Source organism: Notamacropus eugenii, chromosome X, assembly GCF_028372415.1.
Source record: "Notamacropus eugenii isolate mMacEug1 chromosome X, mMacEug1.pri_v2, whole genome shotgun sequence".
NCBI classification, from domain to species: domain Eukaryota; kingdom Metazoa; phylum Chordata; class Mammalia; order Diprotodontia; family Macropodidae; genus Notamacropus; species Notamacropus eugenii.
The window spans coordinates 25042909-25070156 of NC_092879.1; the positions used below are offsets into that span (position 1 = coordinate 25042909).

Below are 27248 nucleotides of genomic sequence, written 5' to 3' on the forward strand. Positions count from 1 at the left end.
ATGGAGGTAAATAGGATGAAGTGACTTACCCAGGGTCACACAGCTAGTAATTGTCTGAGGCCAGATTTGAACTCAGGAAGATGAGTCTTCCTGATTTCTGGCCTGGTACTTCCACTGCAGCACCACCTACCTGCCTATATAGATAGAACCAATATTATCAGAGCTGGAAGGTACGTTACAAGTCTAAATGGCATCCTTTAGAAGATGGATTTTTAAAAATGTTTTCAAGGCATCAAAGCATAGAGAGAGGCAGGTTAACTGAAACCCTAAAAACAAAGGATATTTATGGCTTGAAATGCTACCTTCATTACTTTATAATTTATATCAGGAGAGTGGTAATTGTCTGAATTAAAACTCAAGTCTCCAACCACAGAGCCAAATGCATAAGTTTATAATCTAGTACTTTATACGCCTCCAAGAAATAAAAACAGTCTCCTAAGACACATAATTCCTGGAAATATAATGATCAGGTTAGACTTCTATTGCTGTTCCTAGTATTGGGAATTAATCAGTAGTATTTACTCACTACCATAAGGTTTTAAGTCCAAAGCATGTCAGAGACAGACTGTTTGTACTACAAAGGCCCATAGGCAGTGCAATGAGAAAAAAAATCAAACTGATAAATGGATAGAATATGATAAGGGTGGGGGTTCTCTTTTAAAATGAACAGAGCTAGGGGGCTTTTGCTACGTAGACTTTGGGACCTAGGAGTCGCCATAGAGAAGAGAATATGATAGCTGGGAGGACACCTAGAACAAGGAATGTTAGAGAAGGAGAATATACAGAATGGGGAATTTCTGATGTGGGAGGATTCTGTAAGAACAGAGCTAGGAGGTGTGATAGAATCAAATTTTCGGAGCTGAAGGGGCCTTAGAACTCTCATTTTCAAGATTAAGAAAGATCATGGAAGATGTGGAAAGAAAAAAGATCATTGGATTTAATCATTAAACCATTATTAAAGGAAGGGGAGGGCTACAGAAGGAAAGTTAAGTGCTATAAGAACAAAATACACCAATAAGATTATTTAAAAGATAAAAAAGAACTCTCATTTTCATCCTTCATAACATGGGTTTTTTTTAAAGCTCTCAGAGTGCAAAGGCATGGAGAGAGACAGATTAAATGATACATTAGTAATGAAGGACATTTGTGGCTTGAATTGGTACCTTCGGTTCCGTATATATATTATGAGAGTGGTAACTGTCTGAATTAAAACTGAAGTCTCAGACCACAGAGCCAAATATATGTTTACAATCAAGAACTCCAAATTATAAAAAACACAAATGTAAAAAGATGATCATCAATTTCATTCTATCCAGATCTTTGATTACTCAGTACTGCTGTTGGTAATGTCTAGGAAATATTTATTGCCCACAATAACTTTTGAAGTACAGTTCCTTTAAAAGGGAGCACATTGACTACTGAATTTCTAAAATTAGAGAGGTAAGAAAGACAGTAGAAGTTAGATTATTTTCAGAGCCTACATGGGCCATAGAAATCTCAGTGTCATCCTTGACAAAATGAGTTTTTATGTTCTTAGGGGACCAAGGAGTAGAGGAGATGGGTTAATTGAAACTCCAGTTAGAGCTGGACAAAATTTAGAGGGTAAACTATTAGATCTAGATGAGCTCTAAATGTAAACTATCAAAATTTACATTTCTGGACAGAGCCAGAAAATGAAAAATAGTGTGAGCCAGTAGGCATAAGTATATAGAACAGGGGCCTTGAGACTAGTCAGAAAGGAGAAAAAGACAGAACTGGGAGGTTACCTAGAATATGGGATATGAGTGATATTTTAAGACTGCTCTTGAAATTCCTGTTATGGGAAAGTGATTGAGAGTATTTATTCACCACCATAACTTAATGCATAGGGAGTGCAATAGAGAAAAACCACCTATGAAATGGGTAGAATTTCATAGATGTGTTTGCCTTCACAATATCCTGTATCAGAACCAGGACAGTTCTTAGCACATAGTCTGGACTGGGAGGTGCCATTCATGGGAGAATATTCCAGCGATATATTGAATCAGGACTACCCAATCAAGATGAGAACCTAGAATGAGACATAGGAGGGACTTTAGAACACAGAAAGTGATAGTTGGACAGAGCCACAGAACAAAAATATTCTGAACCAGGGGGCCCTTACTGCTTAGAGTAAGGGACCTGAGAGTAACCATAGAGAAGAGAATGTGAGAGCTGGGAGGGCACTTAGACCAAGGGGTGTAAGAGCCAGAGAGCACAAAGAATATGAGTTTCTGGTGTAGGTGGTTTCTGTAAGAACAGAGCTAGGAGGTGTGATGGAACCTAGATTTTCAGAGGTAGTAAGGGGCCTTATACCTCTCAGTGGTATGCTTGAGAAGATTTTTTAAAAAATATTTTTAGGGCACCAATACATAGAGAGGGACAGGATATTTGAAACCCTACTACCAAAGGAAATTGGAGGCTTGAAATGATATATTTATTTCCGAATAACTTCTGTCAGGAGAGTGGTGACTGTCAGAATTGATTTTTTAAGTCCCAGATCATAGAACCAAAGGTATAAATTTATAATCTAGTACCTTATATGACTCCACAAAATAAAAACAGGCCCCAACAAGACATATGCCCCAGTCAGGTACGACTATTGATTTCCTGTTTGGGGGCATGACTGGAGAGTATTACTGTTTACCATAATCTTTAAAAGACAGACTGTACTGTTATTTTATAACTAAGATCCATGAGCAGTGCAGTAAGAGAAAACTAACACAACAAATGGATAGAATATTATAGAAGGGTTCACCCTTGGAACATATATCGTCAGAGCCATGAGGACCCTTAGCACATAGAAAGGCTTGGTTGGGAGGTGCCATTCAAGGGAGAATTTTCCAAGTAGTAGAGAGTTTAGAGTACTATCATTACGAGCGAGGAGGACAGAATTCTGTAGGGCATCCTTAAGAACATGGGTTATTTCATATTCTCAGGGTACCCAGGAATGAAGAGAGCCAGGTTAATTGCAATTCTAGTAATGAAGTATTTTTGTGACTTCAAAAGCTACATTTGTTGTTGTTGTTCAGTCATGTCCCACTCTTTGTGACCCCATGGACCATAACACACTAATACAGTCCATGGGGTTTTCTTAGTAGAGATTCTAGAGTGGTTTGCCATTTCCTTCTCCACTGGATTAAGACAAACACGATTAAGTGACTTTCCCAGGGTCACCCAGCTAGGAAGTGTCTGAGGCTGGATTTGAACTCAGGTCTTCCTGTCTCCAGGCCCAGCACTCTCTATCCACTGAGACACCTAGCTGCCTCTAATTTAGCACATAGAAAGTCTTGGTTAGGTGGTGCCATTCAAGGGAGAATGTTCCAGGTAGAAAAGAAATTAGATTACAGAATATTAGACCTAAGCTGGAAGAACTGTACAATACAAAAAAAGAAAAAAAACTCATCACTTTTATTCAGTGCATTTCCTTGATTATTTAATACTGCTTTTGATCATGCCTATAGGCATTTATTGCCTACAATAACCTTTGAAGAATAGTGCATGTAAAAGGGAGATCACTGAATGCTAAATGTCCCATGTGGAGGTATCAGAAATTACAGAGATAAGAGGATCCAGGGAACTTATATTTTCAGGGCCAGTAGGAGTAGCAGAAGTCTCCATATCATCATCCTTGAGAAGTTGGGGATTTTTCCCTCAAGGGTGCCAAGGCCTGGGGAGAAATAGGTTCATTGAAACCCCAGAAACAAAAAAATATTTGTTGTTTGAAGTGTAAGATTTATTTCCATTTAATTTATATCAGGAGTGTGGCATTTGTCTGAATTAAAACTCATGTCATGCATCGCAACACTAAAAGTATAAGTTTAAAATACAGTCCTTCATATGGCTTAAAAACTTTTTAAATAAACCTCCCAACTAAACAAATGACTCACTATAGAGCCTTGATCAGGCAAGATTGGTATTGATATAATTATTATTGGGAATGGACAGAGAGTACTGATTGATTGCCATGAGGTACTAAGTACAGTGCATTTCAAAGGGAGATTGTTTGTGCTGTCACTTTATTACTAGGACCCATGGACAAGTCAAGAAGAGAAAAATAAACCAATAAATGACAAGAACATATCACAGGAAGATTTATCCTGCAGCTCCTTGGCACATTGGGAAGTGTCATTCAGGGGAGAATATTCCAGGCAGAAGAGAGCTGGGAGGGCAAAAGTGGATGATAGAAAAAACAAAAATTCCCCCAAGTGGTTATCAGTTTCGTTCCATGCAGATCCTTGATGACTTGAGATTGCTATTGGTAATGGAGAGCCAGTATTTTTTGCATAACAATAACTTTTCAAGGGCAGTGTATTTAAAGGAGACATGAGGTTTTTTTAATTGTATTGCTAACATATATTTGTAGTCTACTAAAACAAACAAACAAATACAAAGATAAAAAGGCCTAGATTTTAGAGCAGGATGGGGCATAGAATTAAGACTGTTAGAGTCCTTAGCACACAGAATGTCCTGGCTGGAAAGTACCTTCCTAGTGAGGGGAAGGAAGATAGCATAGAGAATTTCAGAACAGGGATAGGCATAATGTCACAAATGAGAGTGTATATTGAAGACAGAATATCAACCAGAGAAAGTATGTAGAAGATAGAATATCTGGGCTTGACTTAAATGTAAAATCCAGACTGGGCCTTAGACCCTGGATATGAGAGGAAAGAGTGACTTGAGAAGACAAAGTGGGAGAGAGAGCTGGAGAGTAAAGATGTTCTGAGCCATTGGGACCTTAGTACACTATGGATCCTGAATGCAGCCAGAGAGAAGAGGATATAAGAGCTGGGAGGGCACTTAGAACAAAGAACAACAGAGCAAGATAACACACAGGATGCTGATTTTCTGGTAACAACAGAGCTTGGAGGTGTGATCAAACCTAGATTTTCAGAGTTGGAAAGTGCCTTACAACTCTCAATGGCATCCTTGGGAACATGGGTTTTGTCATGTTTTGAGGGTACCAAGACATAGAGAGAAATAGCTTAATGGAAATTCTTGTAACAAGGGATGTTTGTGGCTTGAAAATATCATTCATCTTGTGAGAGTGGTGATTGTCTGAATTAAAAGGCAAATAAATCCTGGCTCAGACAGTCCAGGGTATAAGTTTATCTTGGAGTGCCTTCTATAGAAATAAAGACAAGAAATAAAGACAATCCCTGACAAGTGAAGTAATCCTTGGAGTACTGTGATCAGGTAAGACTACTATTCATATTCCTGTTATTGAGAATGGATGGAGAGTATCTGTTGACTACTCCAAGGTATTAGAAGTGCATTTTTAAAGGAGACCATTTGTGCTGTTACTTTTTGACTAAGACCCATGGGCAAAGCAATAAGAGAAAAATACACAAATTGATAAATCTATGGAATATCCTCAGAGAGTTGGCCCTTAGACCACAAAATGTCAGGGCTTTTACAGTTCTAAGCACATAGAAAGTCTTGGTTAGGCAGTGCCATTTAAAGGAGAAAGTTTGAGGAAGAGAAGAGCTTAGAGTATTAGAATATTTGAGTTGGAAGGGCAGAACTGTATAACAAAACAGATGAAAGCAAACAAACAAACAAAGGGGAATCAGTTTGATTTGATCTGTTTCCTGAATGCTTAGGACTGCTACTGATAAAAAATAGGGAGTATTTCTTGACTAAAAGAAGGTGTAAAGGACAGTGTATTTAAAAGCAACAACATTGATGCTATTAAATCATCATTTCTAGGATACATTAGCAGTGTAATTAGATAAAAATAAATAAATAGATAAAAAAAGAACAAAGATTTTAAAGCAGGGCAGAGTCTTAGAATATAGTATTCAGAGCTGTTAGAATCCTTCAAATATAGAATGTCAGAAAGTACCTTTCACGGGAAAATATTGGAAGTGGGAGAGAAGATTGTGAATTTTACAACAAAGAAGTCAGTCTGGGCCTTGAATTTCCAAACTGGGAATAGACATTGAAGGCAGAATATAAGACCTTGGATGGTATGGAATACAGAGGGTGTCTGAGCTTGGAGGAAATTGAGAATCCAGAATGCCCTAGACCCTGGTATATCAGAGGGAGAAGGGACACTAGAAGACAGAAAGTGGGAGATGGACAGAGCCAGAGAGTAAAAATAATCTGAGCCATTGGCACCTTAGCACACAGACTAGGAAATCTGCGAATAGCCACAGAGAAGAGAATGTCAGACCTGGGAGGGTACTAAAAAGGCTAGCAGAGCTAAGAGATCGCATAGAATGCTGAATGTCAACTTTGGGGGAGGGGGGTGACCTGAAAACCATATAATATTCAAACTGAGAGTTGGCATGGGCCTTTGAATACAGGATCACAGTGGAGAAGGATTTCATTTTTATGTGCGCAGTGGACAGTACATGGGGAACAAAAGGGTAATTAAAAGCAATAATATAGTTTATTTATGGTAAGAATTGTGGGAGAGTATGATTTAGATTAACATAACAGTGATGTTGTGAATTACAACCCAGTTCCCCACTCATATCAGGAAGATTCAATGGTTAAGGTACAGGGTCTTATCTGTTTCAAAAATTAGAAAAAAAATTTTTTGATTCCTTGAAATGATAATACTGCTAGAGGTAGAGTATGAGCAAAACAGAATTGTGGTAATTCAAAAGAAATGTAAGATGCACCAATTTGGAGACATCTCCCTCCTAAATATGCACAGACTGTTTGTGCCCAACCTGTTGTAGAGCCTTCCAAGCTCGTATTAGTCTGATCAGCCACAACCAGACATGCTGTACATTGACACCTGACACAATGATGTCGTTTTGGTCCTCTTTGAACATGAACACCACAGTTATATTTAAAAGATACAATATTTCTTCTTTGAAATCAGTGTCTTGCAGAAACATATAAAGTTCCCTGAGACAAAAAGAAATACAAAAATGAAAAGAAAAAATGTAGAATTTTAGATCAGGTGCTACCTTAGACCAGTGATGTCAAACTCGCATATTAATAGGAGCCATAAAACTGTACATAAGGATCCCTGGGGGCTGCATATTGACTTAATTTTAAAAAGTAATGTTATATATGTTTTATTGTATTTTATTTATTTTTTTAAATATTTCCATTTTTACATATTTTCAAATTTCCACATTTACATTTTAATCTTATTTGGCTGTACTTCAAATATTGTGGACCAGAGCTGGGAGGTACCTTAGAACTCAACATTATTGTAGAGAAGATAGGTTTTTGTAATGTATTCAGTGGTCCAAGGTATGGAGAGGGATAGTCTAATAGAAAACTCAGTAACAAAAGATATTTGTGGTTTGAAATGGAAAATGTGTTTCCATATTATTTATGTCAGGAGAGTGGTGACTGTCTAATATACTTGACCATACACTGAATTAATTAATCTCTTAGTTAATCTCAGTTTCCTCAATTGTAAACTGCCAATGACAACAACACTTACATCATAGGGTTGTTGTGACAGTAAAAATAATATATTTAATGCACTTGCACAGGGCCTGGCATGTAGTAGGCACCATATATATGATTATTCCTTTCCCTTTCCCCTCTCTTTTTAAGTCATTGTATTACTGAGGCATAATCAGTTTAATAAGATAAAATTAAATGCACAAGTGAAAAGAAAATTCTAGAATTTTAGGATAGGGTGTTGCCTTTGACCATAAACTTATCAGTTATTAGTCTTGACCTTGAAGTGTTATTGAAAGAAAAATGGTGTAGCTAGAGGAGAGTTTAGAATACAGAGTACTAGAGCTGGCTGAGCAGAACTGAGAACAAAGCCAGAAAATGAGACCTGGCAGTGTATGTGGTACACAGCATTGAGCTGGCAAGAAATTGACAATGAAAAATGCCTATGCTGAACAGGGCTCTGCAACCTGTAATATCAGACGTGGGAGGTACCTTAGAGCACAGAAAGTAGGAGACAGTGAGAACTTGGGAACAGAAACAGTGAAATCTTAGCACACAGGATTTCAGGCCTGAGAGCAGCCATAGAACCCACAGTGTCTGACCTGGGAGATGTCTTAAAAACCAACAACAGAATATTGGAGCTGAGGCAGGGGCATAGAATCCAGATCTTCAGAGCCGAGAAGAGTCTTAGAATTCTTAGTGTCATTACTAAGAAGATGGGGTTTTTATGTACTCAGTGGACTATGACATGGAGAGGGACAGTTTAATTGAAAACTCAGTGACAATAGATATTTGTGGTTTGAAATGGAATATTTATTTCTATATAATTTATGTTAGGATAGTGGTTATGATCTAAATTAAGGAATCAGGAAGACCTGAGTTCCAATTTGGCCTCAGACACTTTACTATTTCTGTGACCCTTGGCAACTCACTTAACCTCATTTTGACTCAACTTCCTCAGTTGTAATATGAGGATAATAATAGCACCTTTCTCAAAGAATTGTTTTGAGGATCAAATGAGATATTTATAAAAGTGTTAGTGCCTGGCACATAGTAGGCACCATATAAATGCTTATTCCCTTATGAAACTTAAAAAACTAAAAACAGCTTCCAAAATAACCAGTGATTCCTTGATCATTTAAGACCAATATTGAGATTACTGCTATTGATAATAGATGGAGAGTATTTATTGACAACTATAAGGTATTAAGTTCAGTCTATTTCAAAAAGAAACCATTTGTATTGTCACTTATTGTCTTCATAGTAGCACGTGTAGCGTAATCAGAGAAAAACAAAACTCATAGGAGGATGTAATCTTAGAGCAGATAGTGTCAGGATGGGAAGGGCCAATAGAACAGGGAATGTCAGAGTTTAGAATAGTATGACAGAGCTGGAATGGGTCTCAGAACAAAGACTGTCAAAGCTGAGAGGGGCCTTAGCACAGAGAAAGTCTGGTACTTTTCAAGGAAGATTATTGGAGGTGAGAGACAAGATACACTAGAGAATTTCAGAACAAGGAAGGCAGTCTATACCTTGAATGTCACAACTGGGAGTAGACACTGAAGTCAATATCAGACCTAGGAGAGTATGTGATACATAGAATATCTGAGCTTAGAGGAAATTGGGAATCCATACTGTCAGATCTAGATGGGGCCTTAGAGCCTGAAACATGAGAGGTTTATGAAGAGACTTTAGAAGACAGAAAATGGGAGATGGCTTAAGCCTGAGAATACAAAGGGTCTGAGCCAGTAGGACCATAATACATTGGAAGTGGCCATAGAGAAAAGAATGTGAGAGCTGAGATGGCATCTGAAGCAAGGGATGGCAGAGCAGGAGAGCATGTGGAATACTGAATATCTGACTTAAGAGGAGACTTAAAAAACCAAATGTCAGAGCTGAGGGGCTGAAAGGTCATAGTAGATTTTCAGAGCTGGGTGGTGCCTTACACCTCGATGTCATCCTTGAGATTTGTTTTTTTTTTTTTTAGTGATCAGTTGGCCAAGGCATGAAACATTTATTTCCATATAATTTATATCAGACAGTGTTGATGATCTGAATTAAAACTCAGGTTCTGGACCACAGAGCTTAAAGGTATAAATTTAAAATCCAGTCTCATATGTGGCTCCAGAAATAAAAAAAATTCTTGACAAGACATATGGTTTCTCATAGTTCCCTGATCAGGTAAGACTGCTAGTGATATTATTATTATTACTGAGAGATGAAGAGTATTGATTGACTGCTAGACGGTATTAAGTGCAGTATGTTTTAAAGGGAGACCATTTGTGCTATTGTTGTTTGTTTTTTTTCTAAGACCCATATGCAGTATAATAAGGGAAAAATAAATAAGTAAATTTAAAACCCTGGCATGTTATAAGAGGAATGAGCCTTAGAACTTAAAATGTTAGGGTTGAGAGAATACTTAATACATAAAATGTCTTAGCTTGGATGTTCCTTTCAAGGGAGATTGATTTAGAGAAGTTGGAATAGAGAATATTAGAGTTTGGAGAACAGTCTTGGCTCTGCATGTCTGGACTTTTAATGGGTATGGAAAACATTTTATCAGTCCTGGAAGGTTTTGTACAATATCCAAGCTCATTGCAACTTTCAAATCAAGAATGCCTGTGCTCTTTGGGGCCCCCGAGCTCAGGTATCACATGTGAGGGGAACCATGAAACACAGACAGCAAAACATGGGCAAACCTGAGAATACAAGCTGTTCTGTTCATCATGACCTTAGCACGCAGAATATCAGGCTTAGCGAGTAGCTGTAGAGAAGAAAATGTCAGAGGTGCTTGGATCCTTAGAACAAGTAATCTCAGAGGCAGGAAAGCTCTTGAACACAGAATGTCAGAACCAGCAATGACCTTAAAACCACAAAATGACAGAGCTGGGAAGAGCGTTAGGAGACACAATATCATATCTGGAAAGGAAGTACAGTTTGGTTTATTAAATGTTCTCAGTGACCAAGGTGTTATGAGAGAGAGGTAAAATTTAAAATGATTTATGGTTTAAGATGCAATATACAGTTCAGTATAATTTATGTTAGAAAAATGGTGATGTCCTGAATGAAAACTTAGATCCTGAACCACTCAAAGAGGAAAAGTAGACATACAGAGCCTATTCTGACTCCCCCTCCAAAAAAATATAGGAAAGAAAAGAAAAAAAAAGAAAGTAATTCCATGCAAAAATGGGGAAAGATTGCTATGATTATTACTATCATTGCAAATGAATAAATAGTATTTATTGAAAAAATAAGGTAAGTACACAGGATATAAAAGGGTTTAAAGGTACATACCATTTGTGATTTTCAGTCATTCTACCATTAAGACCATAAGTAATATAATAAAACCAAATAACTAAATGAAAAGAAAAAAACTTTGAATATCAGAGGAGGATGAGGGCCTTAGAACATTAAATGTCAGTGCTGGATTAAGCTTTAGAATATAGGAAAGCCTTAAGGACACAATGTCAGGAAGAGGATCATCCTTAAAACTACAGTGTCTAAGCTGGGAGGGCTCTTAGGACATGGATTAGATAATTTATGGGGGCTGGTCCTTAAAACAGCCGTTATTAGTGATGGGAAGGAGATTTTCATGGTTTTGTTTTTTTCAAGATGCTCAGTGGTCAAGACATTAGGAGGGACAGGTCAATTTTTTAAGTGATGAAGTATCTTTATGGCATGAGATGCAACATTTATTTGAATATAATTTATATCAGCACAATAGTGATGCTCTGAATTAAAACTCAGGTCGTGAACCACACAAAGAGGAAACGTGAACATACTGTGCCTAATCTGGCTCCCCCCCTAAAAAAAAAAAGAAAAGAAAAAAACCTGACAAAAAAGTAATCCCATGCAGTGCCTTGAAGGGTAAGACAGCTGTCGCTCTTCCTATTATTCTTAATGAATGGGGAGTATTTATTGAAAAAAAAATAAGGTAAGTTCACAGGATTTAAGTGGGACAATATTTGGGATTTTAAATAACTTTATTTTTAAGACTTGTATCTAAATTTATAAAATCAATAAATGAAAAGGGGGGAACCCTTGACTGTCAAAAAAGGGAGGAGACTTAGAACCCCAAATGTCAGGGCTGGGAGGTTCTTTAGAACTTGGAATGTCTGACCTTTCAAGAGAGCATATTGGCAGATGGACAGGGCTTAGAGAATTTCATCACTGGGATAGTAGTCATGCCTCTGAATGTTGGAGGTTTAAATAGATGCCAGAATATCCAATCTGGGAGGGCACTGAGACTATCTCAGCTTGGAGGCCATTTTAAATTGAATTGCCTGACCTAGAATGGGCCTCCAATCTGCAATATGGAAGGGGGGAGGGAGTTTAGAACCCAAATTATCTGACTCAGTAGAACCTGAGCCTATGGCAGGCCTGGGAATAGCCAGAGGGAAGAGAATGTTAGAGTAGGTAGGGTGGTTCTCTGGGATATCAGAGCCAGGAGATACTTTACCATACCGAGTCGCCAAGTGGAGTGGGTAGCTGAGCTGAGAGGAGGGGCTCTTAGAGCACAGATTAGCGGATTGGAAATGGGCCTGAGAACACACAGTATTATCCCTGGGAAGGAGTTTTGTTGATGTTCTCAGGAGTCCAAGATATTAGGGGTCACAGGTAAATTTACAGAATAACAAAAATGCTCTTTATCATATGAGATACACATTTATTTATTTTAGTATGATTTCTAGCAGCACAGTGGTGACTGAAATAAAACTCAGGTCCTGCTGTACTTATTCAAAGAGGACAGGTGACAATACAATGCCTTTAACAGCCCTTCCCCCCACTCCTACCCCCACCAAACAGCCCTGAAAAAATAATTTATGCACTACCTTGCTCTGGTTAGGCTATCAGCATTCCTATTGCCAGTGAACGGAGAATATTTATTGGAAAAAATAAGGTAAGTATGCAAGATTCGAAAGCAACATCATTTGGAATTTTAAATTATTATATTGTTAAGATACATATACTGTAGTAAAATAAAACTTAGCAAATAAGTTAGAAATAAAAATGCCCCCAAAACATGATCAGAAAGAGGTCCTTGAACACATAGAATGTCTGGCAATGGGTGTGCCTTTGAAGAATATAAACTGGAGGTGGGAGAAAGTTTTGAACATACAACTGGAGTGGTGGCCCAGCCTAAATGTCAGAATGGGTTGTTGCTGGGAAAGCCAGAACATCAGTCCTGGAAGATAATGTAGAACATAGAATGAATGAGCTCAGAGGAGACTTAGAATCAAGAAGGCCTGAGCTGGATGGCAATCTGGGAACAAGACAGTCTGATTCTGCGGGAGTGAAGTACACAGATGTCAGGTTTGGGAGGAGCTGGAGAGAAGAGGTCAGAGCCAGCAGGGTACGTAGAACAAGGCACACCAGACTCAGGAAGGCCATTAGAAGACAGAATATCAGAGCTAGGAGTGGCCTTAATGTCACAGTCATGGAAGGGCAAGGCTTGGAAGGCTCTTAGAACAGAAATTGGCAAATTTGAAATGGTCCTGAGTACACACAGGAGCATCCCCTTGGGAAGGAGTTTTGTTGATGTACTCAGGGGTCTGAGCTATAGGATGGGGAAGGTAAATTTAGACAATGATAAAGTTTATGTTATGAGATACAGCATATGTATTTCAGTATGATTTATATCAGCAAGTGATGATGCTCCAAATTAAAATCCTGGTCCTCAATCACATTGTCAAAGGGGAAAGGGCAAAAGACATTCTTATCTTACTTAGGCAAAAAAAACATTGAAAAAGCCTTGACAGAAATAGTAATTCCAATGTACTGTCTTAATCTTGTCTGACTACTATTTTGTTAATCCTATAATCGGTAATGAATGGGGAGTGTTTATTGAAACAAGGTGCGTAGGATTTAAAAGGCACATTTTCTGTTTTAAATCGTTATGTTGACAAGACTCATGTACAATGTAATAAAATAAAAATAAGTAGATAATAGAAAAGGAAAAGAAATCCTGAAATATCATAGCCAATTGTGGCCATGGAACATAGAATTCCAGACCTGGAAGGGAGGGACCTTAGAGTGCCTGGGTTTGTGAGACCAGAGAGCTTAGAATGGAGAATTTCAGAGCTGAGAGTGGACATAGAAGCCAGAGTATCAGACCTGACAGGGTACTTAGAACACAGAATTTCAGAAGTTGGAGGAAATATAGAATCAAGGATGCCTTAACTACATGAGACCCTGGAACCTAGAATATCTGAGCTGGTAGGTCCTTTAGGCCAATGATGTCAAACACTGGGCATGCCCACCATTCCCCAGTGCTTCCCTAACCAGATTAAAATGGAATTGGGAACTACTTAACAAAATCAATAAAAATACAGTAAAACATGGATAACATTGCATTTAAAATCAAGTCAGTATGTGGCTCTTAGGAATCCTTATGTATGAACTAGTGGCCCTCATTCCTATTGAGTTTGGAACCACTGCCTTAGACCATAGAAAGTGGGAGATGGTCAGAACCTGCAGACACAAATTGTCCAAGTTATCAGGATCTTAGCAAACCCAATGCCAGAGCTGAGAATAGTCACGATGTCATAGAGGCAGAAATTTCAGGCTAGCAAGGCCCTTCTTTAGAAGAGAATCTGAGAGCCAGGAGAGCCATTCTCATATACAGTGTCAGTACTAGGAACTTCCTTAAAACCACAGAATTGCAGAGCTCATAGAAAAGAGATTTTGAGGCACGAAAAAGGTCTTAGAACACATAATGTCATGTGGGAAGGAGAGTTGTTGTGTGTGTGTGTGTGTTTTTTTAATTTACCCTATAACATAGGTATTGGGAGGGATAGGTAAATTAATTTTTAAAAATACGAAGTATATTTATGGTATGAGATGCAACATATATTTCAATATCATTTCTATCAGCACAATTGTGATACTCTGAATTAAAACTCAGGTCCTGAACCACACAGCCAAAGAAGAAAGTTGAACATACAGTGCCTAATCTGGTTCAAAAAAAAAAATGAAAAAAAATGAAAAAAAAAAGTAATTACATTCATTGCCATGATGGGGTAAGACTGCTGTTGATATTGCTGTTATTGTTAAAAATGTGGAATATTTATTGAAAAAATAAGGTAAGTACACAGGATTTTAAAGAAACATCATTTGAGATTTTAAATCATTGTATTTCTAAGACAGATATGGAATATAATAAAACTTAGTAAGTAAGTGATAAGATTAAAACCCCCAGACTGGCAGATGAAGCATGAACTCAGGGAAGCCAGAATAGCTGAGCTAGGACCTGCCTTTCAGGATAAGACATTGGCTAGAACTTGGGAAGGTAGTCTGGGTCTGAATGTCAGAACTGGGTGTTGACACAAGCCAGGACATCAGATGTAGAAAGGGATACAGAGCAAGACCTGTGTGAGTGTAGAGGCAGTTCAGAATCAGACATGCTTGAGCTGGATGGGGGCCCAGGAAGCTGGAATTTCAGAGGTGGAAAGGGAACCTCAGATACAGAAAGTGAGAGATGGCTAGAACCTGAAAACACATCGTTACAGTCATTTACATAAGCCCAGCAATGTTGTTCTTAATTAAGACTTATCCTGAACTACATACCCAAAAAGGAAAGGTAAAATATAGTACTTTATCTGGTTTAAAAAAAAATTAACTCCATGATCTGTCTTGTTCCGGTAGGACTGCTATTCACATTTATATTATTGGTAATGAATGAGGAATATTTTTGAAACAAATAAGGTAGGTGTTAAGTACAGAGTATTTAAAAAGGGACCCAATTTTTGCTTTTAAATCATTATATTGATAAGAGATATGCTGTATTGTAAAATAAAAGAAAATGAAAATGAGAAGAAAAAAACACCTTAGACTCTCATACAAGCATGTGGCCTTATATCATCATTCCAGAGCTTTGAGGGCCCTTAGACCATAGATTATCCGGACTGAAATATGCCTCTCAAAATGAAATATAGGGACTGGCAGAGAGCTTGAAAAGCATTCAGGGTTCTATGTGACAGAAATTGAAGTTGACAAACATAGAAGCCAATATCAGACCAGGGACGTCACTTAGAACATAGAATGGCCCAGTGTGGAGGAGATTTAGAAACAATAGTGCCTGAACCTGATGGGGTCCTAGAGCCTGGAATATCAGAGGTTGGAGGGACCTTATATCCCAGAAAGTAGGAGATGATCTGAACCTGAGAACACACATTATGCAAGTCAGTGGCATGTTAGTCAAGAAACTGGTGCCTGGGAGAAGCTGTAGAGAAGAGATTGTCAGGGCTGGTAACGGCCTTAGACTGAATATCAAAATGGAAGGAATTTGCTTTGTTAAATTCCTTGTTAAATTGTTAAATTTGTTAAATGCTCAGTGGGCAAGGTGTTTGGTGTGAAAGGTAAATTAAAGGAAATAATAAATAGCAAAGTATATTTATAGAATTAAATAGAACATATATTTCAGTGTAACTTACCTCAGCACAATGGTGATACTGGAAATTATAACTCAAGTCCTGAACCCCACAGACAAAGAGCTGAGGTGAATACACTGGGCCTGATGAGGCTTAAAAAATATCCAAAAAGTGAAGTAAAAAAAAAAATCAACAAAAAAGTAATTCCATACAGTGACTTGATGGGGTAAAATTGCTGTTGATATTACTATTTTATTGTTAATGAATGGAGACTATTGTCAGAAAACATAAGGTAAGTACACAGGATTCAAAAGGACACCATTTGTGATTTTAAATCATTATTTTGCCAAGACATATGTAACATAATGTAACAAATAAACAATGAAAAAAATCCTATATTGTGAGAGGAAGGAGCAGCCTTAGAACATAATATAGTCATAGACTGTCTAGTCTTGGTGGTAGTTTTCAAGAAAATATATTGGAGGTTGGCTAGAGTTTAGAAAAGAGAATTTCAGCACTGAGGGAGCACATCCAGGCCTGAATATCAGAACTAGGAGTTGACATAGAAGCCAGAATTTGAGACCTGGGAGGTCACACAGAACATAACATATCTGAGCTTGCAGGAAATCTGGAATCAAGAATCTCAAAGCTGAACGAGGCCTTAGAACTTGGAACACAAGAGGTAGAAGGGAATTTAGAAGACAAAATGGCAGTTGGACTGAGGCTGAGAACACAAATTGTTTGAGTCAGTAGGACCGCAGCACACAGAATATCAAACCTGAGACTAACCATAGAATACGTGAGAGCTGGGAGGCACACAGAGCAAGGGAGGCTAGAGCTAAGAAAGCTGTAATTTATATCAGCACAGTAGTGATGCTCAAAATGAAAATTCATGGTTCCAAACCCAGCCAGGGAGGAAAGGTTAGCAGTATCTAAAATAAAGCAATGTAAGGAAAAGAAAAGAAGAGACCAAAAAAGTAATTTCATGCAGTATTTTGAAGGGGCAAGGGCCCTGTAGATGCCACTATTATTTTTAATGAACATGGAGTATTTATTGAAAAAAGTTAACAATTCTAAAGGAATACAATTTTCTTATTTTAAATCATTATGCTGACACCTAGATGTAATTTAATATAATAAAAAGCAAAAAACAGAAGGGAGGGAATTTTGAACATAAAATGACAGGGCTGGGAAGATCTTTACAAAATAGAATGTCTGACTTGGCCAATGTTGACTTGAGCTAAGAATAGAGGCTTTCCGCCCTGGGAAGGCAATTCTGGCTCTGAATGTCAAAACTGGACATTGACATAGAAGTCAGAAAATATCAGACTTGTGAGGACATGTAGAAGATAAAATATCAGCATGAAGGCAATTTAGAATCAAAAACACCTGAGCTGCATGGCATCCTGGGAGCTAGAATATCAAGAATGAGAAGGACCTTAAAACACAGAAAGTGAGAAGAGGCCAGGGCTTGAGAACACCAGTTCAATTCAGTGGGATCTTAGCATGTAGAAGGTCATACATGGGAGAAACCAGAGAGAAGAGAATAGCTTCGCCCTCAGGGAAGATTAAACAAGGGATATCAGAGGCAGGAAATCCTTCCAACATACAATGTCAGGACTAGGTGTGGCCCTAAAAGCAGATATTGTCAGAGCTGGCATGGTGCTGAGAATATACACCATCATTACTGGCAAATAGTTTATGTGCTCCTAGGGAGGGATAGGTATATTTTAAAATCATATTTAGGGTGCAAGAGGCAATATATGTTTCATGAATGATGCTCTGAATTAGAATTCACATACTGAATCACAAAACCAAAGTGGAAAGGTGACCATATGGTGCCTAATCTGACTCCAAAAGACAACAAAGGAAAAAAACAAAAACAAAAAGTAATTTCATGCAGTTTCTTGAAGGCTAAAGGTTGCTGTAAATATTACTGTTATTGTTAATGGAAGGGCTGTATAAAAATAAGGTAAGTACACAATATTGAAAAGAGAAACAATTATGATTTTAAAGAACTATATTGCTAAGACACATATAATTGGATAAATAAGTGAAAAAGAAAAAAGACCCTAGATTATCTGAGGAGGGAGGGTCTTTGAAAATAAAATCACAGGGCTGGGAAGGTTTATAGAACCCAATTTTTTACTCGGAGGCACATTTCAAGAACATATATTGGAGGTTAGACTAGAACAGGGTATTTCACACTGTGGGCTCTAAATGTCAAAACACAAAAGACAGTACCAGGTCTTGAAAAATATGTCAAACGTTGATTATCATAAAATGAATGAACTTGAAGCCAAGTTAGAATCAAAAGTCCCTGAGCTGGATTGGACCCTGGAACCTGGGATATCAAACCTGGGAAGGACTTTAGAGCAAAAAACGTGAGAGATGATCAGAGCCAGAGAACAAAAATTGTCCAACTGGATACCAAATGTAAGGCCTGAGAGAAGGCACAGAAAAGAGAGTGTCAGAGCTGGCATTAATAACAAGGGATACCTGGCTAGGAAAGCCCCTAAAACATACAATTTCAGAACTAGTTTTGGCCATATCAGCCAGTCAGAGCTGAGAGGGCTCATAGAACATAGATTATTAGACTTGAGTTGATTCTGAGAACACACAACATCATCACAGGCAAAGAATTTTACTTATGTGCTCAGGGTTCTAAGCTATGAATGTCAAAAACAATGACTAAAGCTATTTTTAATATGAGATGCAACACATTTCAATATAATTTATAAAAGAACAATGGTGATGCTCTGAATTAAAGCTGTTCTTGAAACACAAATTGGATAATTAAAAATACATTCCCTTTGCTGACTGAAAACAAAAACCTGTTAAACTAACTCCGTGCGAAAAAAAAATGTTCTGGTAAGACTACAATTCATCTTGCTTTAATTGGTAATGAATAAGGACTGTTTTATTGAAACAAGGCGTTTCAAAAAGCCCACTTTGAAAAATGGGACACCATTTGTGATTTTAAATCATTGTATTGCTAAGATATATGTAATTTGCTGTAATAAAATAGAATAAATAAGTGAAAAAGGAAAGAAAAATCACCCTTGAATGCTACAGGAATGAGGAGTCTTTGAACATAAAATGACAGAGCTCAGAGAGTCTTTAGGACATAAAATGTCTAATATAGAAGTGCATTTTGAGAGAATATATTGAAATTTAGAAAGAGTTTAGAATATAAAATTTCAGTCCTGGTAGGGCAAGTGGGACAAAGAATGTCTGAACTTGGAGGAAACTTAAAGTCAAGAATGCCTAATATGAGTGGTGCTCTGAAAGCTAGAATAGTAAAATTAGGAGAGATCTTAGAACCCAGAAACTGAGATGTTCAGCTTGGAAAGGAACTTGTCTAATTTCATGGGATGGGAGCACATGGAATGTCAGTCCTGGGAGAAGCCATAGAAAAGGGAATATCAGAGTTGTTTGTAAAGCACTTCAGCATAGTGCCTAGCACATAGTAGGCACTATATAAATGTTAGATTAGCTACTAGGAAAGCCTTTAGAACATACAACTTCAAGATCAGAAGTATCTTTAAAAATTGAGTGTCAGAGCTGAGAAGGTCCTAAGAACATAATATCATTGCCAATAAGGGGTCTTCTCAATGTGCCCCGAAGTCCAAGTCATGGAGAGAAACAGGAAAAAATTTAAAATAAAAGCATATTTATGATATATGGTACAATATATATTTCAATATAATTTAATATCATCACAATGATGATGCCCTGAATTAAAACTCATGTCCTGCATGAGTAAAGATGATCATCCAGTGCCTAATCTTGCTCCAATTAAAAAAATAATTGAAAGTACACTAATTACATGGGGTAATTTCAAGAGTTAAGACTGCAGTGGGTATCACTATTAATGGTCAGATTTACCAAAAAAATAAAGTACAGGCTCTGAATGACAAAGCTGGTAGTTAACAAGGAATTCAGAATATAAGAACTCAGGATATATAGAACATAGAATGTTATTAAATTAATGAACTTGGAGGAAATTTAGAATCAAGGCCTCAGCTAGAAGGGCCCCTGGCACCTGGATCATAGAAAGTGATGGAATCAGACAATTTTGGGATGTAGGTATACAGTGTTGTATCTGGGAGAAGCTAGAGAGAAGAGAATGTCAGAACAGTCAGAAAACTTAGAAAAAAGGATATCAGAGCCAGAAAAGCCCTTAGAACATACAATGTAAAGGAGTAGGAGTGGCTTTAAAACACCAGAGTGTCAGAGCTACGGAAACTTAGAACCCTGATATAACTCAGATGGTCTTGAGAACACACAATACTGCTGCTTAAGAGTTTCCATTTATGGGGAGAGACAGGTAAAAGTTAAAAACAATAAAGAATTTTTAAGGTTTGACATGCAGCATAATACTGATGCTGTGGTTTCAAAGTCAGGTCCTGAAACACAGTCAATAAGGAAAGGTAAAATATTTTTATTACCCTAGCTGACTGAAAATCCAAAATATTTTCTAAACTTAATTATATGCACTGCCTTAGGCAGGAGTACTACAGATAATCTATTGATATTGGTAATGAATGGGGAGTGTTTAACTGGAACTAATAAGGTGTTAAGTGCCCAGTTTTAAAAGAAACACCATTTGCGATTTTAAATAATTGTATTGCTAAGACATGTAATATATTAAAACTGAATAAATAAGTGAAAAGTTGGGGGGAACCTTAACTATCACTACAGTGAGGGAACTTGAACATAAAAATGAGTCTTTAGAACATAGATTATCTGATTTGGAGAGACACTGTAAGAGAATGTATTGGAGGTTTAATAGAGATTACAGTGGATAATTTCTGCACTGCGATGACAGGCCAGTCTCAGAAGCAAGAATATCATACCCGAGAAAGCCTGTACAATAGAATAGAATGAGCTTAGAGGCAAGGAAATATCAAGAGTGCCTGAACTGGATGGGGACCTCCTACCCTTAATGTCAGAGGAGTGAGGGACCTAAAAACACAGACTGTGGGAGATAATAGCCAGAAAAGAAATGTCTTATTTGGTACAACCTGAGCACATAGTAGGTGGGATTCAGGAGAATTCAGAAAGTAGGATTAGCAGAGCTGGGAAGGCATTTAGAAAGGGGCTATCAGAGCTCCAAAAACTCGTAGCACATACAGTTTCAGGACTAGCTTTGGCCAAAAACAACAACAAAAAACACTGTCAGAGCTCAGCTGACTCTTACAACAGTATCACAGCTCTGGTGATCATTCAGATCATCATGAAGGAAGAAAAAACAAATTTAAAAAACATTTTAAAGTATGTTAATGGTATGAAACAATACATTTCAATATATCTATTAGCACAATGGGGATCCTCAATTAAAGCTCATGTCCCAAATCAGATAGCCAAAGGGGATATTTTAATTTAAAGTGCCTACACTGGATTAAAAAGAAAACAATGAAATGAAAAACAAAATAACTAACAAAACAAAAGCATGCAATCCATTAAAGGGTCTATTAAAGGGAGTAAAGCTGCTGTAGAAATTACAATTATTGTTAATGAATGGGCCGAATTTATTGAAAAGAAAAAAGGTAAGTACCCAGGATTCCCAAGGGAACCAATCTGTGATCTTAATTGTATTACTAATACACATTTAATATACTAAAACTAATCAAATAAATGAAAAGTAAAATTATTGTAGAATAGCAGAGGACAAGCTTTAGAACATAAAATAATTAAGATGGGAGGGACTTCAGAAACTGATATCTGAGGAAGGCACTTGGAGGTGCCTTCCAAGAGAACACTAGAGGATGAATAGAGGTTACAATAGAGGATTTTAGGGCTGGGAAGACATTCTAGGCTCTGAATAGCAGAATTGGGAGTCCACATAGAAGCCAGATTATGAGACTTGAGAAGGTATGCCCAACATAGAATGTCTGAGCATGGAGACAATTAAAAAACAATGGGGCCCTCCAACCTAAAATGTCAAGCCCAGAAGTGACCTCAGAACTCAAAAAGTGAGACAGGGTCAGAGCCACAGAAGGGAAATTGTCTGATAGTCCAAGATGTGAGCACACAGTATGTCAGATGTGGGAGAGACTGTGAGAGCTGGCCGGGCAGGTAGAAGAAGAGAAATCAAAGTTCAAAAAAGCTCCTGCAGCCTAAAATCTCAGTAGTAGCTTTGGCCATAAAACTTCACAATGTCAGGGCTGGAAGGGCTCTTAGGACATGGACTATCAGAGCTCAGATAGGCCTTAGGACACACAATAAGTTTTGTTTCTGTGCTCAGAGGTTAAATGGGAAAATGTAAACAACAATGATAAAGTATACTTATAAGCTAAAACATTTAATAATATAATTTATATCAGCACAAAGCTGATCTTCTGAATTAAAACTTATACTCTACTTCACAGAATCAGAAAGAGGAAGGGTAAGCATACTGTGCCAAACCTGCTTCCATTTTTTTTAAAAAGGTAAAAATAGTTGCATGTACTATCTTAAGACTATGTTAGATATCATTGTTATTATTAATGAATGATCAATATTTATTGAAAAAATAAACAATTTGTACTCTCAAATAATTGTATTGCTAATATATACATATATGTGTAATTTAATATAGTAAAACAATAAGTGAAAACAACCCTAGAGAAGAGGTAGAAGGCAAATTTAACAAAATGACAGAAATGGTTCTTAGAGAATAGTATCTGAATTAGAGTTGTCTTTCAAGAGAATAGTTTGGAGACTGGATGGAGCTTAGAACGGAGAGTATCAGTGCTGAGTTGACAGTCCAGACTTGAATATCAGAAATGAACATTGGCATAGAAGTCAGAATATGAGATGAGTTCAGAAATATGATGTCTGGACTTGGAGGCAGTTTAGAATCAACAGGACAAGAGCTAGATGGGATCCTCCAAATTAGAATTTCAAATTTTGGAGAGACTTAAGATCAAACAAAGTAAGAGATGGTCAGAGCCAGAGAACTAATGCTTCATTCACTGGGATCTAGACATGTGGAACGTCAGGCCTGGGAAAATCCAGGAAGAAGAGAATGTCAGAGCTGGGAAGACAAATAGAGCAAATGATAGGGCAAAGAATGTCAGGACAAGAAGTAGCTTTAAAAGCTTGGTGTCAGAACCAGGGAAACAAAACAGATGGTCCTGAGAACATACAATACCATTTCAGGAAAGAAGTTTTGTTTCTTTGCTCAGAGTTCCAACTTATAAGGAGGATCAGATAAAAAATAATTTAAGTATATTTAGTGTAAGAGATATATCATATTGCAGTATAATTTATGTCAGCATACAGGACTGAGATGGCAGTGCAGGCTCTGAATATTACAATTGGGAGTTGACAAAGAAGCCAGAATATGAGTATTCCAACATAGAACATCTGATCTGGAGGAAATTTAAAATCAGTGTCATCCTCCAACCTAGAATATCAAATTTGGGAAGGACTTTAGAATACCAAAAGTGAGAGATGATCAGAGCCAGAGAATATAAATTTTCTCCATGGGATATGGGCATAGAGTGTGACAAGACTGGGAGAAGCAATAAATAAGAAAAGATCAGCTGAGAAGATCTGTAGAACATGGAATTTCCAAACAAGCTTGGGCTATAACACCACACAGTGCCAGAGCTGGGAAGGCACTTAGAACATGGATTATCAAAGCTCATGATCCTGAGAACAAAAAAGATCCTTGCAGAGAACAAGTTTTGTTTTCTCTGCTCAGAGCTTCAACTTATGAGGTAACTTTTAAATGAAAATAATAAAGTATATTTACAGTACTAAATGCAGTAGATGGTTCAGTATAATTTGTCAGCATAGTGGTGAACCTGTGAATTAGCTCTTATGGACCCTGCATCACACAGTTAAAAGAAGTGAGTTAAAGAACATACTAATCTGGTTCCAACAAAAAGAAGTGAAAAAACTAACAATAGTAATCACATGAGGTTCTTGAAGTGTTAAAATACTGTAGATATCCCTGTTCTTAATGAATTTTCACTATTTATTTAAAAAATCAAGTACTCGAAATTCAAAAGAAACAATTAGTGCTCTCAAATAATTACATTGCCAATACATGTATGTAATTTAATATACTAAAAAAATGAAAAAAAAAACAAAACAAGAATATTGGGAGGTAGGTGACTTTGGCCATAATATGACATGACAGGAATAATCTTTAGAAAATAGAATATCTAGTTTGCCAAGAGAATATATTGGAGGTTGAATTAGAATTTCCTTAGAATTTCAGGGTTTGGATAATAGTCTGGGCTCTGGGTATCAGAACAGAGAGTGGACCCAGAAAGGCAGAATATCTGACCTAGGTGAGAATGCAGAACCTAAAATGAATGAACTTGGAAGTAATTTAGAATTGAGAATGCCTGACCTGGATGGGGGCAGGAATCAAGACTATCCAGTGTAGGAAAGACTCCATACTATGGAAAGGACTTTCATGGGGTGTGAGCCCAGGAGAAGCCAGAGAGAAAGAATACAAAGATGGCAAGACAGGGAACAAGTGTTAGCAGAATCAGGAAAGACCAGAGACCATTCAGCAACATCACTAGGAGGGGCCTCAAAACCTCAGTATGGCAGAGTAGGGAGAACAGCAGAGCTCAGATGGGCCTAAGGATCCTCCAAGTCGTTACTCATTGCTGGGGAGGAGTTTTCCTTCTGTGCCTGGAGTTCCCATTTATGGGGAGGAACTGTTAAACAAAAAAAAACCCTAGTATTTGGAGTATTACATGCAACATATTTTGATATAATTTATATCAGCACCACACTGATGCTGTGATTTTAAAGTCTAGTCCTGAGATATAGTCAGTGAGGAAAGGTAAAAATATATTACTTTCTATGGCTGAAAATCTGAAAAAAAAAACCTGATGAGGGAAAAACTAATTTTTCTCACTACCTTAATCTGATAAGAATATTATTGAATTGGTAATAAATAGGGAGTGCTTGTTGAAAACAAGGTTTTTAATTACCCAGTTTTGAAAAGTTAAATATTTGTGAATTTAAATAATTATAGTTCTAAGACAACTATGTAACTTAATATAATAAAGCTAACTGAATAAAAAAGAAAAAAAAATCATTGAATAACACCAGAGTGAGAGTCTTTGAACACAGAATGACAAAGCCAGGGGAGTTTTTAGAACACAGACTGTCAGACTCTGAGATCCCATTTCATCAGAATTTGGGAAACTGGATAGATATTAGAACAGAATTTGTGCAGTGGGCTTGGTATTCTAGGTTCAGAATGTTAGAGGCCAGACTATGTAAAACAGACAATGTCTGCGCTTGGAGGCAATTTCAGATCCCCAGTGCCTGAACCAGATGAGTCCCTGCTCCCCTTAATACCAAAGGGGGAAGACACCATCAAAACACCTAATGTGGGAGGGGAGTGGAGGAGAGGAAAGAACAAGCTGAGTTGCCTAAGTGGAACTGGCCAGCTGGGTCCCCATTCAGATAGCTTGGACTACTCACAGGCTGTGGTTTGTCCTTTGTCCTCAAAGAGGACCATATCATCAGGGAGATGATGACATGATTTCTAATTGACTTTGATTTGAGTATATCTGAGTTAGAGCTATCTTCCAAGAGAACCCATTGAAAGATGGATGGATCTGAGAATAGATGATTTCTATGCTGGGATGGCAGTCCAGACTGACTGGCAGAACTGGGAGGTAGGATAGTATCCAGAATATGAGACTTGGGAAGGTATGTCCAACATAGAATGTATGGGCTTGGAGGCAATTTCGAATCAATGGGGCTAGAGCTAGATAGGGCTCTCCAGCCTAGAATATCATACTTGGAAACTGAAATTGTCTGATTCCATGATATGCAGAATGTCAGGCCTTGGAGAAGCCATAGAGAGGGGAATGTTGGAGCTATCAAGGCAGATAGAAGTAATGTCAAAGCTAGTAAAGCCCATAGAAGATACTATCTCAGGACTAGCTGTGGCCATAAATTCACATGGTATCAGAGATAGGAGGGTTTTAGAACATGAATTATCAATGCTCAGATGGTCCTGAGAATACACAGTATCGTTGCTGGGAGCAAGTTTTGTTTCTGTGTTCAGGGAAGGACAGGTAAATGAAAAAAACAATAATGCTACATATTTAGCATAGGAGATATATAATACAGTATAATTTATGTCAGCACAATGGTGATCCTCTGAATGAAAACATGTCCCACACAGAAAGGTAGGCATACCATGCCTAATTAGGTTCTACCCACCGCTCGAAAATAAAAGGAAAAAGAAAATAAAAAAATAACTGAAAACACAGTAAATAATATGCATTGTCCTGACAGGTTACGGCTGTTTTAAATATCACTGTTAATGAATAGTCTGTATTTATCTGAAAAAAAATAAGTACAGAGAATTAAAATGAGAATGTGTTCTCTCAAGTAAATACATTGCGCATATATATATATACATATATATATATATACACACACACACACACACACAGCTTAATATAGTAAAAGTGAATAAATAAGTGAAAAAGAAAAGGAACCCTAGAATATCAGAGTCAGGGCTGGAAGTGCCTTTCTTTAGAAAATAGAATGACTGACATGGAGGTGCCTTTTAAGCGAAGGTATTAGACATTTGAACTTAGAAGAGAATTCCACTATTGGGATGGCAGCCCCATGTATGTATGTATGTATGTATGTATGTGTGAAAAGCAGGAGCTGATATAGAAGGCAGACTACCAGACTTGGGAAGGCATGTAGAATATGAAATGAATGAGTTTGGAAGCAATTTAAAATCAAAAGTGCATAAACCTGGAATATCAAAGGAAAGGGGGAGCGTAGAACACAGACGGTAAAAAGTAGTCGTAGAAAGAGAACAAATTGTCTGATTCCCTGGGATGTGAGCACGCAGTAGGAGAAGAGAATGTCAGAGGAGGCAGGGTGGGTAGAACAAGTGATGTTATAGCCAGGGAAGCTCTTAGGACATATAAGTTCTAGACTGATAGAAAACCACAGTGTCCAAGCTGGGATGGTTCTTAGAACACAGATGGTCTGTCCCACAGTATCATTGCTGGGAATGAGCTTTGTTTCTCTGCTCAGTTTCCACATATGAGGAAATACAGGTAAAAGTAAAAAATATACTTAGGGTATGAGATACACTATAATTCAGCATAATTCTAGAAGCATGATTGAATTAAGACATATCCTGCCTCACACAGTTGTAGAAGAGATTTGAATATACAGAGCCTAATCAAGATAATAAGTAAGCTGATGAACAAAGTAACTGACAAAAAAGTGAATGTGTGCAGTGTTGTCAAGGGATAAGGCTGCTCTTTTGTTAATGAATGGGCAGTATTTATTGGAAAAAGGTAAGTACACAGGACTCATAAGAGAAACAATCTATGATCTTAAATATGTGTATCGTTATAAACATGTCACTTAACATACTAAAACTGATTAAATATGTGAAAATGAAAAAAAAAGCCCTAGAATAGCAAAGTAACAAAATAACCAGGAAGTGAGAAACTGTAGTAAATACGGTGTCTGACTCAGAGG

The 27248-nt window shown here is 37.4% G+C and overlaps 1 long non-coding RNA gene across 16 annotated transcripts in view; it reads left to right on the forward strand.

Moving 5' to 3' along the window:
• The window catches only part of LOC140515336 (uncharacterized), a 167882-nt gene that overhangs the window by 125162 nt on the left and 15472 nt on the right, over window positions 1-27248 (forward strand). For 8 of the 16 annotated variants that reach the window (XR_011970951.1, XR_011970952.1, XR_011970953.1 and 5 more), the window contains one exon: window positions 1-27248. This exon is cut by the window's left edge; it is cut by the window's right edge and continues 10094 nt beyond it. The exons of 1 other annotated variant lie outside the window; for it this stretch is intronic. This is a non-coding gene — a long non-coding RNA (uncharacterized lncRNA). 7 more of the 16 variants (XR_011970959.1, XR_011970955.1, XR_011970957.1 and 4 more) reach the window with 7 other exon arrangements.